Source organism: Ranitomeya imitator, unplaced genomic scaffold (assembly GCF_032444005.1).
Source record: "Ranitomeya imitator isolate aRanImi1 unplaced genomic scaffold, aRanImi1.pri SCAFFOLD_27, whole genome shotgun sequence".
Lineage (NCBI taxonomy): Eukaryota > Metazoa > Chordata > Amphibia > Anura > Dendrobatidae > Ranitomeya > Ranitomeya imitator.
Window position 1 is genome coordinate 345,135 of NW_027194794.1, and position 18,090 is coordinate 363,224.

Here is an 18,090-nt window from a genome sequence, read left to right on the forward strand (position 1 = left end):
GGATTTTTGACCATTCCTGAAGGCAAAACTGCTCCAGCTCCTTCATGATAGATGGTTTCCTCTGGTGAACATCAATCTTCAAGTCTGGCTAAACAATAAAGGGCAGGGTGCACCACAGTATATATTTCAAATGCAATTATAATCACAGGGTGCTACTAACGCATAGAAAGGAGGAGCAATAACTGGAGGAAAGACTAATGTGTATGTAGAAAGTCCACACCCGAGGTACAAAAAATATCAAAAACTACTTTATTATCACCAAAGCACAAACATGACTAAAAACATTTAAAAGCAACAATGATAACACCCCCATCCATGTACAATAATGCATCTATGTGACCCTAGGACATGATACCGTAGGAGGGAGTACCCGTGCCAAAGACACTGCCGAGAACCAGCTGACGGTACTGGAACCCGGATGGGTAGCAGAAGGTACAAGAGCCAATGGAACTACCGAGGACCAGCTGATGGTACTGGAACCCGGTTACTAAGCAGGAGGTACCCGTGCCAGAAAGCACTACCAAGGACCACCAGACATTGGTGGAACTCGGATACCGAGAAGGAGGCACCTAAGCCAAAGGCTCTGCCTGGAACCAGCTGACGGTACTTGAACCAGGATGGGTAGCAGAAGGTACAAGAGCCAATGGAACTACCGAGGACCAGCTGATGGTACTGGAACCCGGTTACTAAGCAGGAGGTACCCGTGCCAGAAAGCACTACCAAGGACCACCAGACATTGGTGGAACTCGGATACCGAGAAGGAGGCACCTAAGCCAAAGGCTCTGCCTGGAACCAGCTGACGGTACTTGAACCAGGATGGGTAGCAGAAGGTACAAGAGCCAATGGAACTACCGAGGACCAGCTGATGGTAGTGGAACCCGGTTATTAAGCAGGAGGTACCCGTGCCAGAAAGCACTACCAAGGACCACCAGACATTGGTGGAACTCGGATACCGAGAAGGAGGCACCTAAGCCAAAGGCTCTGCCTGGAACCAGCTGACGGTACTTGAACCAGGATGGGTAGCAGAGGGTACAAGAGCCAGTGGAACTACTGAGGACCAGCTGATGGTACTGGAACACGGTTACTAAGCAGGAGGTACCCGTGCCAGACAGCACTACCAAGGACCACCAGACGTTGGTGGAACTCGGATACCGAGAAGGAGGCACCAAAGCCAAAGGCTCTGCCTGGAACCAGCTGACGGTAGGCAGCAGAAGGTCCACATGAAAAAAAAGTTGCAAGGCCGCGAGTTGACCGCAGTTACCGAAACCCACAGTCCTACAGGGGGAGCTTGTCCACTTGGCACTATGGAACCAGCCTTGATTGCCAGATCCCGCAGCCCACATAGGAAGCATCTAAACTGCAGGCACCATGGAGTCGGCTAACCCGACCGCAACCCGACAGGACAACGTATTGGAGGCAAAGTGACCTTGACACTACCCGGAAACAGCTGGCGTGCTGGAACCAGGCTGGGCAGGAGGGAGTACCCGTGCCAAAGACACTGCCGAGAACCAGCTGACAGTACTGGAACCCGGATGGGTAGCAGAAGGTACAAGAGCCAATGGAACTGCCGAGGACCAGCTGATGGTACTGGAACCCGGTTACTAAGCAGGAGGTACCCGTGTCAGAAAGCAATACCAAGGACCACCAGACGTTGGTGGATCTCAGATACCGGGAAGGATGCACCAAAGCCAAAGGCTCTGCCTGGAACCAGCTGATGGTACTGGAACCAGGATGGGTAGCAGAAGGTACAAGAGCCAAAGACACTGCCGAGAACCAGCTGACGGTACTGGAACCCGGATGGGTAGCAGAAGGTACAAGAGCCAATGGAACTACCGAGGACCAGCTGATGGTACTGGAACCCGGTTACTAAGCAGGAGGTACCCGTGCCAGAAAGCACTACCAAGGACCACCAGACATTGGTGGAACTCGGATACCGAGAAGGAGGCACCTAAGCCAAAGGCTCTGCCTGGAACCAGCTGACTAGACAACGTATTGGAGGCAAAGTGACCTTGACACTACCCAGAAACAGCTGGCGTGCTGGAACCAGGCTGGGCAGGAGGGAGTACGCGTGCCAAAGACACTGCCGAGAACCAGCTGACGGTACTGGAACCCGGATGGGTAGCAGAAGGTACAAGAGCCAATGGAACTGCCGAGGACCAGCTGATGGTACTAGAACCCGGTTACTAAGCAGGAGGTACCCGTGTCAGAAAGCACTACCATGGACCACCAGACGTTGTTGGATCTCGGATACCGGAAAGGAAGCACCAAAGCCAAAGGCTCTGCCTAGAACCAGCTGACGGTACTGGAACCAGGATGGGTAGCAGAAGGTACAAGAGCCAAAGACACTGCCGAGAACCAGCTGACGGTACTGGAACCCGGATGGGTAGCAGAAGGTACAAGAGCCAATGGAACTACCGAGGACCAGCTGATGGTACTGGAACCCGGTTACTAAGCAGGAGGTACCCGTGCCAGAAAGCACTACCAAGGACCCCAGACGTTGATGGAACTCGGATACCGAGAAGGAGGCACCTAAGCCAAAGGCTCTGCCTGGAACCAGCTGACGGTACTGGAACCAGGATGGGTAGCAGAAGGTACAAGAGCCAATGGAACTACCGAGGACCAGCTGATGGTACTGGAACCCGGTTACTAAGCAGGAGGTACCCGTGCCAGAAAGCACTACCAAGAACCACCAGAAGTTGGTTGATCTCGGATACCGAGAAGGAGGCACCAAAGCCAAAGGCCCTGCCTGGGACCAGCTGATGGTACTGGAACCAGGATGGGTAGCAGAAGGTACAAGAGCCAAAGACACTGCCAAGAACCAGCTGACGGTACTGGAACCAGGATGGGTAGCAGAAGGTACAAGAGCCAATGGAACTACCGAGGACCAGCTGATGGTACTGGAACCCGGTTACTAAGCAGGAGGTACCCATGCCAGAAAGCACTACCAAGGAACACCAGACGTTGGTGGATCTCAGATACCGAGAAGGAGGCACCAAAGCCAAAGGCTCTGCCTGGAATCAGCTGACGGTACTGGAACCAGGATGGGTAGCAGAAGGTACAAGAGCAAAAGACACTGCCGAGAACCAGCTGATGGTACTGGAACCCGGATGGGTAGCAGAAGGTACAAGAGCCAATGGAACTACCGAGAACCAGCTGATGGTTCTGGAACCCAGTTACTAAGCAGGAGGTACCCGTGCCAGAAGGCACTACCAAGGACCACCAGACGTTGGTGCAACTCGGATGCCGAGAAGGAGGCACCTAAGCCAAAGGCTCTGCCTGGAACAAGCTGACGGTACTGGAACCCGGATGGGTAGCAGAAGGTACAAGAGCCAATGGAACTACCGAGGACCAGCTGATGGTTCTGGAACCCAGTTACTAAGCAGGAGGTACCCGTGCCAGAAAGCACTACCAAGGACCACCAGACGTTGTTGGAACTCGGATACTGAGAAGGAGGCACCTAAGCCAAAGGCTCTGGCTGGAACCAGCTGACAGTACTGAAACCCAGGGGGACCTATTCAAGATTGACTGCTAAAGAACCAGCTAATGGTGCTGGAACTCAGATATGCAGCAGAAGGTCCACATGAAAAAATAAGTTGTAAGGCCGCGAGCAGGCCGCAGTTACCGAAACCCACAGTCCTACAGAGGGAGCTTTGTTATGATCAGGTTACCTTGGAGCAGCATGAAAACTTTCACTGGAGTAGGTGGTAACTATACTGACCGCAAACCCTGATCTTATCACCGCAACTAGAAGTAGCCGTGGGGTGTGCCTAACAAAACCTAGACACCTCGACACAGCCGGAGAACTAAATACCCCTAAAGGTGGAAATAGGAATACTATCTTGCCTCAGAGCAGATCCCCAAAGGATAGGCAGCCCCCTGTTGTGAATTCTGCTCTTGGGCTCCCTCCGGTGGTTGAACCCAGGACAGGGCCCAGTACTAAACGAGAGAAAGGTTTGTTAAACTATTAGATACACAGGTCTCCCTTCCACATACAGGGGTCACAGGGCAGAAAAGAAAAGGGGCCCCCAATACTGCACAGGGGCGACAGGAAGCATCCGGTGAGACTACACCAGGAGGCCTCTACAGCCATCGGTAGCACAGACATGGGAGAAAAGGCGCCCATACTCAGCAAATCACCCCCGAGCACAGGCTCTGAATGCAGGCATTGCAAAACTACTGTCCCTTGAAATGCTCTCATTCAGGCTGGTGGAGACTGACACCTTCCGTAACTTCATGGCATTGGCAGTCCCACAGTACAACGTGCCCAGCCGCTTTTATTTCAGCAGGCAAGCCGTCCCTGCCCTGCAAAAGCATGTGGAGGGAAAAATTAAACATGCGCTACTAAACGCGTCAGTAGCCAGGTCCACCTGACCACCGATGTGTGGACCAGTAACCATGGACTGGGAGGATACCTTTCCCTCACTGCCCATTGGGTAATTGTTGTGGAGCCGGGTACAGATCTTGAGAGTGGCGCTGTACATGTTCTGCCAACTCCAAGGATTGCAGGAATCCAGTCTGTACACATTGACTCCTCATACTCCAGTTCCTCTGAATCATTGCTGCAGGAGCCATCACAGTCTACCTCCACATGGAACCGTGAAGGCTTACCTGTTACGACCGATATGAACACAGTCATGGCCAAACGTCAACAGGCCGTATTGAAATTAATTTCTTTGGGGAATCGAAGCCACACAGCACAGGAGCTCTGGAATGCCATCAATTAGGAGAGCGACGTGTGGTTTGTGCCAGCGAATCTCCAGCCAGGCATGGTAGAGTGTGACAATGGCCGAAATCTGGTGGCAGCTCTGGGCCTAGGCAATCTCACTCACATCCCATGTCTGGCACATGTGCTCAACTTGGTCGTGCAGAGTTCTTTGAGGGACTATCCGGATCTTGATGCACTGCTGCACAAGGTCCGCCTTGAGTGTGCTCACTTGCGGCGTTCCAGCATGGCAAGATCGCGCATTGCAGCTCTGCAGCACTGATTCCGCCTTCCGGAACATCGCATCATATGTCACCTACCCACCAGGTAGAATTCAACGTTACATATGTTGGAGCGGTTGTGTGAGCAGCAGGCAGCAGTAATGGAGTACCAGCTGACAATGATCCAAAGCACACCGCCAGGGCAACGAAGGAGTGGCTTCGTAAGAAGCATTTCAAGGTCCTGGAGTGGCCTAGCCAGTCTCCAGATCTCAACCCAATAGAAAACCTTTGGAGGGAGTTGAAAGTCCGTGTTGCCAAGCGAAAAGCCAAAAACATCACTGCTCTAGAGGAGATCTGCATGGAGGAATGGGCCAACATACCAACAACAGTGTGTGGCAACCTTGTGAAGACTTACAGAAAACGTTTGACCTCTGTCACTGCCAACAAAGGATATATTACAAAGTATTGAGATGAAATTTTGTTTCTGACCAAATACTTATTTTCCACCATAATATGCAAATAAAATGATAAAAAAACAGACAATCTGATTTTCTGGAATTTTTTTTCTCAGTTTGTCTCCCATAGTTGAGGTCTACCTATGATGTAAATTACAGACGCCTCTCATCTTTTTAAGTGGTGGAACTTGCACTATTGCTGACTGACTAAATACTTTTTTGCCCCACTGTATACTGTGTATATATATACAAACATATCAATTAGTAAGTTAATCACCTGGAGAGAAAGCCGGCTGGCAAGGGAGCAGACAGAAAGCACATGGTAGCAGCCATCTTGTCAGTGTCCGTCTGTCGTCAATAGTCAATAAAGTCAGTTGAAAGTACAATCGCGCATGCAGAGATTGCCACGTGACGCGTGCGCGGGTCGCGCTATGAATTGTGTCTAGCAGCACAGGCCCAAAACAAAGCCGCAAAAGCGCGGGCGCCGTCACCTAGCAACACCAGGATCAGACAGACAGTAAAATACAAACACATAATGAATTTGTTAGCGTACGCGCAGTATATCTGTTATCAACATAAAAAAGGTGAGCCTGAGCGACTATATTGCAATTATTCATTGATATAAATAGATTGAATAATATATGGACTAAACATAGAAAGATAGCACAGAAAATATCAACTATGAGGCTAATATGCATCGGCAATGATTGCGATACACAGAAGCACAAAATGGCTAAAAAATTAAATGAATTAAATTAATAAAGAAGGGTGAAAAGCATGTGAAGGCACAAATTATTGAAAAAGAAAGAAAATGAAAAAAATATATAACATAAAAAAATGAAACATATATAGAGTACAGACCAAAAGTTTGGACACACCTTCTCATTTAAATACTTTTCTGTATTTTCATGACTCTGAAAATTGTAAATTCACACTGAAGGCATCAAAACTATGAATTAATACATGTGGAATTATATACTTAACAAAAAAGTGTGAAATAACTCAAAATATATCTTATATTCTAGGTTCTTCAAAGTAGCCACCTTTTGCTTTGATGACTGCTTTGCACATTCTTGACATTGTCTTGATGAGCTTCTAGAGGTAGTCACCGGGAATGATTTTCACTTCACAGGTGTGCCCTGTCAGGTTTAATAAGTGGGATTTCTTGCCTTATAAATGGGGTTGGGACCATCAATTGGGTTGAGCAGAAGTCTGGTGGATACACAGCTGATAGTCCTACTGAATAGACTGTTAGAATTTGTATTATGGCAAGAAAAAAGCAGCTAAGTAAAGAAAAACAAGTGGCCATCATTACTTTAAGAAATGAAGGTCAGTCAGTCCGAAAAATTGGGAAAACTTTGAAAGTGTCCCCAAGTGCAGTTGCAAAAACCATCATGCACTACAAAGAAACTGTCTCACATGAGGACCGCCCCAGGAAAGGAAGACCAAGAGTCACCTCTGCTTCTGAGAATAAGTTTATCTGAGTCACCAGCCTCAGAAATCGCAGATTAAAAGCAGCTCAGATTAGAGACCAGGTCAACACCACAGAGTTCTAGCAGCAGACACATCTCTACAACAACTGTTAAGAGGAGACTTTGTGCAGCAGGCCTTCATGGTAAAATAGCTGCTAGGAAACCACTGCTAAGGACAGGCAACAAGCAGAAGAGACTTGTTTGGGCTAAAGAACACAAGGAATGGACATTAGACCAGTGGAAATATGTGCTTTGGTCTGATGAGTCCAAATTTGAGATCTTTGGTTCCAACCACCGTGTCTTTGTGCGACGCAGAAGAGGTGAACGGATGGACTCTACATGCCTGGTTCCCACCGTGAAGGAGGACGTGTGATGGTGTGGGGGGTGCTTTGCTGGTGACACTGTTGGGGATTTATTTAAAATTGAAGGCATACTGAACCAGCATGGCTACCACAGCATCTTGCAGCAGCATGCTATTCCATCCGGTTTGCGTTTAGATGGACCATCATTTATTTTTCAACAGGACAATGACCCCAAACACACCTCCAGGATGTGTAAGGGCTATTTGACCAAGAAGGAGAGTGATAGGGTGCTACGCCAGATGACCTGGCCTCTACAGTGGTTTGGAGTGAGCTGGACCGCAGAGTGAAGGCAAAAGGGCCAACAAGTGCTAAGCTTCTCTGGGAACTCCTTCAAGATTGTTGGAAGACCATTCCCGGTGACTACCTCTTGAAGCTCATCAAGAGAATGCCAAGTGTGTGCAAAGCAGTCATCAAAGCAAAAGGTGGCTACTTTGAAGAACCTAGAATTAAGACATCATTTCAGTTGTTTCACACTTTTTTGTTAAGTATATAATTCCACATGTGTTAATTCATAGCTTTGATGCATTCAGTGTGAATTTACAGTTTTCAGAGTCAAGAAAATACAGAAAAATCTTTAAATGATAAGGTGTGTCCAAACTTTTGGTCTGTACTGTATATAAGAAAGTTAATGAAAATAAATATAAAAAAATAATAATAAAATAATAATAAAGAGATAGATGATGTAATAGAGTAAGATAACACAGAACCACATGAGAATATTTAATAACTATCACACTGTATAATGCATACTGAATCTTTATTGAACCATTAGGCAAAATACAAAAATACAAAAAAGAAACCCGAAAGTCTCCTTCAACAAACTGCCCGAGACTAAACATGACTTTATAAATAGATGAAAAAGGTCAAAATGCAGGGAAAAAAATCTGAAACAAATCGAGGAGGCTGGCCCATGACAATACATGGTACATATACATAAGTCTCAAGTCGTACTGAACTGCCAATCATCCACGATTAATGATCCAGAATATAGGAAACAAACACTTGTTAGATAAGTGTCGGACCCAGCTGAACAATTAGAATAAAGGAAAACTCAAAAAAACATAAATGAAGATATGGTACTGTGAATAGACGCTTCAGGAAAGAGATCTGATGACTAGAAAATAAGGCCGGGTTCACATTGCGTTTACAGCAGCCCGTTCAACACATACGTTAACGGGCTGCTGATGCAAGTGCCGGTATGGCAGCACGCTAGCGCAGATAGAGCATCTGCTAGCTCTATCTGCGCTAGCAGTGACGGACTAGGAAACGCTGCAGCCCGCGTCTCAGGGTCCGTCACTCAATGACGGCACATCCCTAGCGCACGCCCATTGTGCGATGCATCCCACATAGGAATTAATGGCGGCCTTAACGGACTACGTTACACCGTGTTTATGCCGCGGTGTAACGTAGTCCGTATAACGGGCGCCCATAACGCAATGTGAACCCAGCCTAATTCTCTGATGAAAATAGCCATAATACTCCAAGCAAGCACCAAGGTGAGAGTAAGATGTAAATCCTCTCCAGGGAAAGTGAATGTGCTTCCATCACAGAACAACGAATACCAATGTCTACTGGTCCAGGGTATATCTAAAAAAAATAGAAATAGAATAGAGATGAGCCATATAACTAAACAAAAAGACATATAATTATGGTGTGTATTTTAACCATAGAACCCAGAAAACGAGAATTCCTCCTTTAGACCTCCAGGGGACATGCTCTTTAAATTGAAAATCCAACGGGACTCCCGGCGAAGGAGGTCCTTAGTTGGATTCCCACCCCGAATGTTGCCAATAACCTGGTCCACCATCATTACACGTATTTTGTGATGTCTACTCCCATGGTGTTCTATATTGGAAATGTGCTGCTGAATTCTGCGTTTGATTTCTTGGCTACTTTGTCCCACATACTGTATATCTTTGGGCATTGACAGATAAGAATATATATCACACTAGATGGTGGCCTGATCCTAACGCATCGGGTATTCTAAAATATGTGGACAGAACTTGTTCAGTAAACGTGACTAAACTATGTGGCACTGTGACTGACAGAACTTGTTCAGTAAACGTGACTGAACTGCGTGGCACTGTGACAGACAGGACTTGTTCAGTAAACGTGACTGAACTACGTGGCTCTGTGACTCACAGAACTTGTTCAGTAAACGTGAGTGAACTGCATGGCACTGTGACTGACAGAACTTCTTCAGTAAACGTGACTGAACTGCGTGGCACTGTGACTGACAGAACTTGTTCAGTAAACGTGACTGAACCACGTGGCACTGTGACTGACAGAACTTATTCAGTAAACGTGACTGAACTGCATGGCACTGTGACTGACAGAACTTGTTCAGTAAACGTGACTGAACTGCGTGGCACTCTGACTGACAGAACTTGTTCAGTAAACGTGACTGAACTGCGTGGCACTGTGACTGACAGAACTTGTTCAGTAAACGTGACTGAACTATGTGGCACTGTGACTGGCAGAACTTGTTCAGTAAACGTGAGTGAACTATGTGGCACTGTGACTTACAGAACTTGTTCAGTAAACGTGACTGAACTATGTGGCACTGTGACAGACAGGACTTGTTCAGTAAACGTGACTGAACTGCATTGCACTGTGACTGACAGAACTTGTTCAGTAAACGTGAGTGAACTATGTGGCACTTTGACTTACAGAACTTGTTCAGTAAACGTGAGTGAACTGCATGGCACTGTGACTGATGGAACTTGTCCAGTAAACGTGACTGAACTACATCACACTGTGACTGACACACTATGACTGCGCCTGTCGCTGATTGATCGTGTGCGGCTGGCGCGACCAATCAGGGACGCGGGATTTCCATTACAAACAGACAGAATTAGACAATATAGTAGATTCCTCGAGCGACAGTTTGAATAAGGTTTAAAGTGCCTGGAAACATTGGGAGGGTAACATTATCAGCTGCAACCATGTAGGGGCAAATATTGCAACCACCACATGGAAATGACTCCGTGAGGTGATTCCCCGTGCCCAATCTAGTGGTTGGTCGTTAGTTGATTCTCTTTCTCGTTTCCAGTTCGAGCGTTTCCGGTCTTTGGCTCCGGAGGCAGAAACCATCGGTTTGGATTGCCCAGCGGACCTTTGGCTCGTGGCATCGGGGATGCTGAAGATCTGATAAGGTCGTCGTTGGCTCCCAAAACATGGGAGGCTTATCAGATGGCTTGGTCTTCTTGGGAAGGGGTCTTGGCATCCTGCCCGGGTGGAGGTAATGCTGATGATCAGGTGGGGATTTTGTTGTCCTGGATTAGCCGTGGTTTGGATGAGGGTTGGTCGTGGGCGAAGGTATCACGCTTGCTGGCGGCTTTGGCGTTTGGTTTCAAATTGAGGGGGCAGTGTGATTTGTCTAAAGCTTTCCTGGTGAGGCAAGCCGTAAAAGGTTTCCGGAGACAATATGGTAGGTTGGATTCCCGGCGTCCCGTGTCTTTTGCGATGTTGGAGCGATTGGGTGAGATTTTGGGGGACTGTTGTGGGTCACTGTTTGAACAACGTCTTTTCAGTTTGGCTTTCTCGTTGGCATATTTTGGTGCAATGAGAATTAGTGAACTGGTGTCTCCTAATAAGTATACAGCTGGGGGAGTTTTGGCAAGGGATGTTCTCTTGTCTGAAGGGCGTGTGGAGTTCTGGTTGCGTCGATCCAAGACGGATCAGATGGGGCGCGGTAGAAAAATTGAGTTGGGTGCGGTAGTTGGTTCACTGATGTGCCCAGTTAGTTGTTTGAAAAGTTTTTGGGGGCTAGGGCCTCGCAGGGAGGGATCTTTACTTTGTCATGAGGACGGTTCTGCTTTGTCAAGATATCAGTTTCAGATGATTTTCAAGAGAGCGCTTGATGTATTGGGGTTGGATGATTCGCGTTTTACTCCTCATTCCTTTCGGATTGGGGCAGCTACGGATGCGGCTGCGGGAGGTTTGGATGCGGAGGCTATCAAGCGTATTGGGAGATGGAAGTCGAATAGATATCGCAGTTATGTTAGGTGTTAAGTGGGGGTGTGTGTTTTCGTCCTGGAAAGGTTCGTTTTGATAAATCGCGGTCTTTAGGTGGTGGATTGAACTTTGTGTTTGTATTTTTAGGTTCCTTACCGTTTTTGGTGTGGATTTTCGGCCATTCCTATGTGCATTGGGGAGCCCGGCGCGCTGACGTACGGTCGAAGGGTAGACAACTCGGTTTCGATCGGTCGGTAGCAGTGGTCCGGTGGATTGGTTTTAGAGGTTTGTCCTGGAACAGGGTGCTGAAGGAGATCAATGCTGCGGTAGTTTTGGACAGGTCACCGTAGATTTTGGTGCTACACGTGGGAGGTAATGATTTGGGTATGCGCCCATTTAGAGAACTAATTAAGGACATCAAGCAGGACTTGTTGCGGTTGTGGCAGTTATATCCGGGGATATCGGTGGTCTGGTCGGAGATTGTACCGCGAAAACGGTGGAGGAATATGCGGTCCTTGGAAAAACTTAATAAGGCCAGGATCAAGGTCAACAGAGCGGTGTCCGCGTTTGTGGCCAGGAATGGTGGAGTAGCCGTAAGGCATTTTGAGTTGGAAAAAGGTGACGGGGCGTTCTGGCTGGCAGACGGTGTGCTTCTGAATGCCGTTGGGATTGATTTTTGGGCACTTGGGCTGCAGGAAGGTGTGGAGAAGGCCATAGCGTTTCGGAGTGGTGGGGTCTCAGGTCTTTAAGGTTTCAAAGTCCCTCGTTGTGGTGGCTGGGGGGAGTCCTTGGAGTTGATGGAAATTGGGTTGGGGGGATTCATTGGCTTATGGCTCCCCGTTATTTTGTGTTAAAACTGGTTTTGGATCTGGTGACTTGGGGGGTTCCGGCGGGGGTGGTCGGTTCCCCGGGAATTGTAACGTGAACAGGGAACCCGCTGGGGTTTTGGTGCTCCTGAGCCAGGCGGTATCGGCTGGGAGTAATTTGGTTTTGGTAACGTTCACGTTGTGCTGTGTGTTTGATCACCAGATCCATGGGAGCTCCAAGGACCCCTCCTAGTTTAAAGTTATTGGATGTTATAATTTATTATGTTTGTTTGTATTTAAATAAAAAGGCTGCAGTGGCCGACATTATTCCAAAAGAATATGTAGTTTGAGTCTTTATTTAGGGGTAAGAGGGCATGGGTTATGGGGGGGGGTTATTAAAAGGGAAGGTTTGTGCTGTTTATCTACCCCAACTGCTCGACATTACCAGGGTCAAGAGCTAGAGGCTGAGTCAGCAAGGAAAGCCAAAACTTTTTCCTGCTGTTCCGGCTTTAAAAGCGGTTTTCCTACTCCCAGATAAGGGAGCCTTTGAGGCCTTGTGTAGCCAGACGATGACGCTGGCTCAACACCTCGAGCCTTATGTGCTATTTTGCTTTTTCCACTACCACCATCATTACCAGCTGGCAACGACCGCCCACGGCCTCTTCCACCAGACTTCCTCATTTTTGGGAAAATGTAACCAAAATAACAACCGTTATATGGTACTATAAAACAAGGTAGGTGTATATAAACTTGTTGAGAATTTAAATCTCCCTTTTTTGGGGGGGAGACTGCACCTAAACTCAGGCCCAGTGTATTTCACTACACAATGTAAGTGGCAGAACGTGGCTGGAAGATATACGACAAACAGAACTGACGTAGATCCACTTAGTGCCAATTTAAATCTCCCTTTTTTGGGGAGGAGAATACACCCAAACTCAGGCCCAGTGTATTTCACTACACAATGTTAGTGGCAGAACGTGGCTGGAAGATATATCAAAAAATACAAGGACTGTAGTACAATTTCAATCTCCCTACAATGAGCTCAGGACAAGTTTGGCAGCCAGCAATAAAAAGGACTGCTGCACACAAAAGTGTGGAGTGGTCAAATAAACAAGATAACTGTGCAGAAAGGAGCAACAGGATTTTTGCTTTTCAAAAAGCAGTTGGTTTGCACAGCGGCGTACAAACAGCAATGCAGCTATCAGGGAGCCTTATAAGGCAGCCTAATAAGCTACAGAGCTGATGCACAAAAATATAAACTCCACTGTCCCTGCAAAGAAAAGGTGGTGTTGGACAGTGGAAATCGCTACAGCACAAGCAGTTTCGGGGTTAATCTTCCCTCCCTAACTATATCCCTTCTTCTGATGCAGCTGCAGCAACCTCTCCCTATGCTAAGATCGGCAGAAGTAAGATGGCGGTCGGCGTGCATGCCCCTTTATAGCCCCTGCGTCGCCGCAGAAAGCAAGCCAATCACTGCAATGCCCTTCTCTAAGATGGTGGGGACCAGGACCTATGTCATCACGCTGCCCACACTCTGCATCCTCCTTCATTGGCTGAGAAATTGTGCTGAAAACGTCATACGAAACACGACTTTGGCGCGCTGATCGCCGACCTCGTGGCCGATCCCACATTAGGATTGGGTCGGGTTTCATGAAACCCGACTTTGCCGAAAGTTGGAGATTTTTCAATTTGTCCGATCCTTTTCACTCAACCCTAATTATCACTCTGTTTTCGTGAAATATCTAATGTTTTCATCCCTTGACCAAGGCATTGCACTATTTAACGCTTTTCAGCAGTAGAGAAATCCTTTTTATTTCTCATATTGCTTGAAACCTGTGGCCTGCTTGATAATGTGGAACATCATTTTTAAGTAGTTTTCCTTTAATTAGAATCACCTGGAAAACTAATTATCACATGTGTTTAAGATTGATTTCAGTGAGCCATTGAGCCCTGAGACACAATACCATCCACGAGTTTCTTTGAAAAACAAAACAATTAAATCTTTATGACACTTAAATCCAATTTGCATAATAATTTGGAACATGGTGTAGACCTTTATGGCCTGCCTCTCTGGAACAGAAAAATTATATAATAGCCCCATTGAATATTAGATAATGGCCCCATCAATAAGATTAATAGCACAATCATAAGGACTATGAGGAAGGAGGTCTTGACACCCCTGTTCTGAAAACACATCCCCGAAGTCAGACAGGTATTCCGGCAGAGACCGGGTATCCACCCTGGCTAACCGGGTGCCCAACCAGTGTCCTTGACAATACTCGCTCCACTTTACCACCTCCCGAGTCTGTCAGTCCACTACAGCATTGTTCAGCATACGCCAAGGTAGTTCAAATGCCACAGGAGAGGGCAAACTATCTAGCACATAACACTTGATTAATTCTGAGTGCATTGCCCCTATCAGCAGATGTATCATTCGAATGACCTGAGTAAAATACCCCTGGCTCAAGGGTACAGAGTCAATGGCAATTGTGGGCATAGACTAGACAGTTTATGTGTCTTGAGACCCTTGTCCTGGACGAACCTGGCATTAATCTGATAAAACACTGCCTCACTGTCTAGAAAGGCTTAAATAACCACTTTAATTTTACCAAAATGGATCTTGGCTGGTAAAAAAATTGTGACCTTACCACAGAGGAAATATATACACCTGGGTTGTTAACTTACCCACAACCCGGGCTCCTTACTTTTCTCGTGGCTGTTTGCGGTTATGTATGGAAGGACAAGTACCCACAAAACGATCCTTCTCACCAACAAAACACACTTCCCCTGTATGCCAAACTGCAGTGGGACAAATAAACAAGCCATTCCCGCCAAATGCATTGGTTCTTTGGTTGAGTAAGCCCTAGGTTCCCTTGACCCCGGATCCCTCGAAAATTGGGGTGTCTGTTTATGTCTCTGCTGAAGACGGCAGTCCACCTGGATAGCCAGAGACATGGCCGCCTTCATCCTTTACCCTCACAGAAAGCCCTTGACAGAACTGGACCACCTACGAGACTCGGAGCAATACACCTCCACTGTCCGGTCTCCCTGCGGAAGCTCACAGTTTAGATTCGGCCAGAGAAACAAGGTCGGGGTCATCGTATATATGACCCAGAGCCTGAAAAAAAATCCTCAACCGTCTGAAGAGACAGAGTCACACGGAATACAAAATGCCCAGGCGATCCCCACCCATTGCTCCTCGGTACCTGAGTAGTGATTATGTAATATAAAATAAAGTTTACAGGTTTCCCTGAAAACAACAAACATCCCAACTCCTAGAGAACCTATCTGGCAATGTGATCTTGGGCTCAACTAAGGGTTGCCTGAGAGCCCTAAGCCTGAAGTGTTAGGGGTTGCCAAACAACTGGGCGCAAGTCTGCCAAGCTGAGTGGCTGCACTTAACCTGTCAGAGCAGCCGCCGGATCCATGATGGATCAAAAAAGTTATGGGCCAGTGTTAATATCACGAAATACCTTGTGACTGTGGGCGCTAACCAGGTCCCTAAAAATAGGGGAGCTCTAGACTATCCCTGTTTCCTTGGATTACTTTTGAAGAATGAGACACCTGGTTCACGTGCTTTGCTGTGCTCCTATATCAACCCTTATCTGTTCCCTCCCCCACCCAGGAAGGTGAGAAGCCAAAGTGTGTAGGAGAACACTAACCAGACAAACAAGGGAAGACGGACAGAGATAAATGAAAATAAGAATCTTATAAAATACACTCATTAAACAACAGAGTGGAACACACGGGAGTAAAAGGAAGGAGAAACCAAGTAGGAGAGGATGAGGATGTGCACACAAAAAAAACTGAGCAACAATAACAAATCTCCAAACAAGAACTACACCTCCAACTCCAAACCAGGCAGTGAGAGCTAGCACTGACAATTCCAAAGGTGATCATGTATAGTAGAGGGGAGTGGCAAACATTAAAGAGCTGACAGATTGACCCTTGCACTGCCAGCAAGGAAAAAACCTGCACCATTTAATAAGATGGTGAAGTACTTCTAGTACCAGTAGAGGGTGAAACGTACGTCTTTATAGGATCTAGAATGCTACAAAGGCCCATACAGGGCTCATGGATTCTGTTATTGTGGATATACAGTATGTACTGGATTTATCATATCTGGACTTGGCTTCAGGACACACATTACAATGTACGGCACTGTATATGACACATAATCAGTGTCTGGCCCACGAAGAACCATCTCCAGAACCCCACTTTTCAACTACGTGCAAATGTGACATTATCCTTAATCACAAATTTGTATAACAATGAACTGGGTAGATTGTTCAATTAATAAGATGCTGCCTGTGTCCGTACATAATGATTCAATTATAAAGTGTCAAGTGCTGCTTATATAAGAGGGTGGTGACCCATTCGTGCACGTGGGCCCACCGGAGGAGCCAGTCCAAGCCTGCATATAATTTATGATGTCCTTTAGGAGCTGTTAGTGCACTTCGGTGTATGCTGAGTTCGGTAGAAGAAGCTGTCGACCAGATGATCATTTATCCGACAACTATGAGGCTTTACAATGCATGGAGGAAGAGTGGAATTGTAATGTACAAAGAACAAATGGCTTTTCTTATCTAAAATTGACATCGTATTCGCTTATCTTAATAAAACTCATGCTGGAATAAAATGCAAAAAGGAGCATACAAATTTGCAACAATGTACTCGGCAAGCTGTGACTGCCTTTCTCGGTACATTATCTACCTTACCCTACATAAAAAGAATATTCCAAATAGAAAATGTTTGGCCATTTCCACAGAAAGATTTGGTTTCCGTAAGTTTTTCATGTGTAGGAGGCCCCACTAACGCTCATTAGAGCAGTCTATACTTCAAAATGTATTCACTATCGTTTGGACAACTTTTCTCAGGAGCTTTCAGATTTTAGGAAAAGAGGCGTTCTTGAAAAATGTGCAACTGTTTCCATAGTTTTTTCACCCCTACATACAGTTCTTATTTCTCTTTCAATCCCAGATAAATGCTGCTATAAAACAACAGCAGACATTAACCCCTTAGCGACCGCCGATACGCCTTTTAACGGCGGCCGCTAAGGGTACTTAAACCACAGCGCCGTTAATTAACGGTGCTGTGGAAAAAGTAAATAGCGCCCCCCAGAGTCGGATTTTCTCCGGGGTCTCAGCTGCCGGGGGTAGCCGAGACCCCAGAGAACATGATTCGGGGGGTTTTTAACCCACCCCGCATTTGCGATCGCCGGTAATTAACCGTTTACCGGCGATCGCAAAAGAAAACGCGATCTCTTTTTAATTTCTCTATCCTACGATGTGATCGCACATCGGAGGATAGAGAAAAGGGGTCCCAGGTAGCCCCCCAATACTTACCTATCTCTCCCGATGCTCCTCGTGGCTCCCGGTGGGCGCCGCCATCTTGAAAATGGGCGCATGCGCAGTGCGCCCGCCGGCCCCGCGAGAATCTTTGGGGTCTCGGCTCCGGGGGTAGCCGAGACCCCAAAGAGCATGATCGGGGGTCGGTTTTAGCGACCCCTGTTTTGCAATCGCCGGTAATTAACTGTTTACCGGCGACCGCAAAAAAAAAAAAAAAAAAAGCTAAGTGTAATTCTCTGTCCTCTGATGTGATCGCACATCAGAGGACAGAGAAATAGGGGGATTCGGGGACCCTGCCATACTCACCTGTGTCCCTGGATCCTCCTGCTGCTCCTCCTGGCCGCCGGCATCTTCTGGGCAAAAGAAAATGGCGGGCGCATGTGCAGTGCGCCCGCCATCTGTCTCCATCTGCCGGCCGGCAGGAGAAGAGCAGTTGGGGCTAAAATTAGGGTTAGGGGTAGGGTTAGGGGTAGGGCTAGGGTTAGGGGTAGGGTTAAGGCTAGGGTTAGGGCTAAATTTAGGGTTAGGGTTGGGGCTAAATTTAGAGTTAGGGTTGGCGCTAAATTTAGGGTTAGGCTTCTTTCACACGTCGGTACGGGGCCGTCGCAATGCATCGGCTCGACATACCGACGCACGTTGTGAAAATTGTGCACAACGTGGGCAGCGGATGTAGTTTTTCAACGCATCCGCTGCCCAATCTATGTCCTGGGGAGGAGGGGGCGGAGTTACGGCCACGCATGTGTGGTCAGAAATGGCGGATGCGACAT

General features: G+C 47.2%; 1 protein-coding gene across 1 annotated transcript in view; it reads left to right on the plus strand.

Annotated features, from left to right (window-relative positions):
- The window catches only part of LOC138656339 (polyadenylate-binding protein 1-like), a 29,693-nt gene extending 19,414 nt beyond the window's left edge, over positions 1-10,279 (plus strand). Inside the window, exon 11 of the mRNA XM_069743685.1 lies at positions 10,265-10,279. The gene's annotated coding sequence lies outside the window, so the exon portion shown is untranslated. The remainder of the gene's footprint in view (positions 1-10,264) is intronic.
- Positions 10,280-18,090: the final 7,811 nt, after the last annotated feature.